Below are 3,460 nucleotides of genomic sequence, written 5' to 3'. Positions count from 1 at the left end.
GTCTAGGTCTCAGAAGGATAACTTATCTCTTCCTCAATTAGAGCTTCAACAAACCCACACTCCCGCTGCTTTTAGAGAACAGTTTCTTCAGGAAATCCAAAGACTCTCCCTGTGTTGTCTGCCTGTTTAATATTTTAAACAGGCCCCCTCTCTGCTAAACCAGAATGGTCAGAGGAGGACTAGTTTAGAAAGCCTGTTTGGGGGTTTTCCTCTCCCACCCCTCTACATGAATAAGTTTTCTCTCTTCAAGGTCAATGGTGTCATTAACTGTTGAACATTGTGGAAATTTAACATGGTCTTGACAGCACAACAGTATGCAGGATTGTAAATTATTATCTAACAAGTTTATAATATAGATTACAGAAAATCTGTAGATTTTAACCTATTGGGATCTATAAAATATGCTAGCTTTTGATGGTACCTTGGAGAGACTTTAATTCCTCATTCTACTGCTGTGTTAATGGGTCAGCCTCATTTGCCCTGCAGCTCCTGCCAGTTTCTGTGTGATTTCCTCCTGCATGCTGGTGACCTGTCTCTTTACCATTATTTTGATAGATGCCCACCTCCTACTTCTATTGCCAATAGGTTAAACACAATCTTCTTGGTATCGATTGTATGTCCAGGACAATTACACAACTGCATGGAAACTGAGTTGAGAGCCAACTATAGGACAGACAGAAGGGAAACATTTAAGATGCATGGTGCCCAGCACTGCCCTGACCTTCTCCTATGCAGAGTTTTCATTGGGCATACTAGGAGACAGTGACCCCTGAGTTAAAGGACTAGAAGTGAACAGAGGAGGTCCCCCTGAGGACATCTGAATGGGATGAAATCCCAAAGAGGAGCTACTAGGACTGGTCCATCAGCTCTGGGCTGACCCTGGGAACATTGAGCCCCTGTGGTCACCAGCACTTGGCTCTCATAGCTCTGGCCTCCCAGATGCATTTAACATGCATCAGCCAGAGTTCACGAGGCAGGAGGAAAGGAAAGAGAACAGCGGGAGCAACCATGACTGCAGCAGGTGAGCACTTGCTGGTCTTCCTAGACCTCACTGGGCCATTGGAGTAGTAGGTGTGATTTTCCTCCATAAAATGTTTGAAAAGAAACATTGGAACCCCTGCTCTGAGATCTCATCCCCTAAGGATAGCAGGAAATTAAACATCAGTCGTTACTAAAGTTCAAGGTCCTGATGTTCTTACACGATCCAGTTTGGGGGGTGGCAGGTGTTCAAGAGCTCTGTTAGCCCATAAGGCACCTTTGTGGGAATTAGAAAAAGGTGCCCCACCTCTCTTGGCATCGTGCTACCCAGGGTACACAACTTAGCAAGGGGACTCTGGGGTCTGCTGGTTACCTGAGCCAGGTGCCTCTGTGCAGGGCACAGTTGAACAGTAGGTAGGGTGGCAGCCCTTCCTGATAAAGTCCATAAAGTCCATAAAGTCCATGATGGGCAGCACTATTTTTATTGTCCCTAACTGCATGGTTCCATGAAGCTGGATTCTCCTGACAATCTTGAGCCAGAGAACTTTGCCAAGTCTGTAAGCCCCAAAGCCTGGGGTCTAATCTTCCCAAGAGCATTGTGAAGAATTAAAGATGGCCATGAATTTCTTGACACTCCTCCCCATTGGAAGATGGGGTCACCTTGCGTCTGCTTTGTCAACAGAATGCAGCAGAAGTAGTGGCATGTCAGGTCTGGTCCTTTCTTTAGGGAGCTGTCAGCTTCTATCTTGGGCTCTTGGAACTCCAAGCTACCAAAGAAGAAGTCCAGCGACCCAGCTGGAGGGACTAGTGGAAAAGCCCTTCAGACTGTGTGGAGTGGAAGAGGGTCCTGCTGAGCCCAGCCTGCCTTCCAGCCATCCTTGCTGAGGCACAAGCATGTGACTGAAGCCATCCTGGACCCCCCAGACCACCCAGCAGCTGAATACCACCAAGTGACCTCAGCTGATTCCATGCAGGGCAGAAAAATCATTCAGTCAAAACTGTAAGGTATAATAAATGGTCTTGTCTTAAGCCACTAATTGTTGAGGTTGTTTGTTACACAGTCATAAACAACCAGAACAGGTGTCCTAAACCATTTTCTCCAAGTCCCTGTCTCCTCATTTGGACACTGTTAATATGCATGCAGCCTGCCCAGTCTTAGGCAAAGCTTCTCAAACCCACTCTTTGTTGTTGTTGTTGTTGTTGTTGTTGTTGTTGTTGTTGTTGTTGTTTATTTATATTTTAGCTCCCAGCTGTGAGTGAGAACATGCAGTATTTATTTTTCTGTGCCTGACATTTCACTTAACATATCTTCCAGGCTTATCCATGTTGTCACAAATGAGAAGATCTCATTCTTTTTTATGGCTGAATAGTATTCCATTATGTTTATATACCACATTTTCTTTTTTTTTCCCAAGAAGCAATTAATTATCTTTAATTAAGTGCACAGACATTTCTAATGTGTCACCCAGAGACCATTTCACCCACCGCTCTGTTTGGCCACCAGTCTCTTATCTGTCTCTTCAGCCATGGTGAGGTGGGTACCTGTTCCTCAGGGAAGAGAAATCCATGGTTTATTGTCCCTGCCAATGATGAAAATGTTGGCAAGCCAGGGGGCAAAGCTGTTTCCATTGGCATCTTTCACGTGAACCATGTTGAGCCAGGATGCCTCTCTCTATTGGTGATCATACCAATCCTTCCCAGGTTAGCACATCTGGTGATCACACACAGGCTACCAGTGTCAAACTTGATGAAATCGGTGATCTTGCCAGGCTCCAAATCAATCTGAATGGGGTCATTCACTTTGATGGGGGGATCAGGGCAGCGGAGGGTGGGAGCATCGTGGATCACCGGGCAAGGGATTCCTTTGGTGCCCACAAAGATCTTTCTCACTCTGCACAACTCATACTTGGCCTCCTCAGGTGTAATACAATGAACAGCAAAGTGACCCTTTGTGTCATAGATCAGATGGAAATTCTCTCCAGTCTTATCAATGCTGATGACATCCATACAACCAGCAGGGTAGGTTTTATCAGTTCAGAGCTTGCCATCAATCTTAATGAACCACTGCATGCAAATCTTTACCTCCTCTCCTGTCAGGGCATACTTAAGTCTGTTCCTTAGGAAAATGATAAGAGGGAAACATTCCCTCAGCTTGTGGGGACCAGTGGATGGACAAGGAGCAAACACACTAGTCAATTTATCAAGCATCCAATGCTTTAGAACTGCTACCTGCTTCACATATTTCTTCGGACCATGAGCCATGGCTGTTCTAGGCACAGAAAGAGGACCACCTTCTTATGTACTACATTTTCTTCATCCATTCATCTGTTGATGGACACCTGGGTGGATTCCATATCCTGGCTATTGTGAATAGTGCTGCAATAAACAGGGGGGTGCAGATATCTCTTTGATGGAGTTTGGACATGTTGTTCCTTCCAAAACTCATGTGAAAATTTGATCCCCAATGTGGCAGTGTTGGAAA

The 3,460-nt window shown here is 45.4% G+C and overlaps 1 pseudogene; it reads right to left on the bottom strand.

Moving 5' to 3' along the window:
• Positions 1-2,455: 2,455 nt before the first annotated feature.
• LOC103602902 lies at positions 2,456-3,240 on the bottom strand (annotated as a pseudogene).
• Between the last annotated feature and the right edge of the window lie 220 nt (positions 3,241-3,460).

This window comes from Galeopterus variegatus, unplaced genomic scaffold (assembly GCF_000696425.1).
Source record: "Galeopterus variegatus unplaced genomic scaffold, G_variegatus-3.0.2 Scaffold4344, whole genome shotgun sequence".
Lineage (NCBI taxonomy): Eukaryota > Metazoa > Chordata > Mammalia > Dermoptera > Cynocephalidae > Galeopterus > Galeopterus variegatus.
This window is presented reverse-complemented; position numbering and strand designations above follow the sequence as displayed.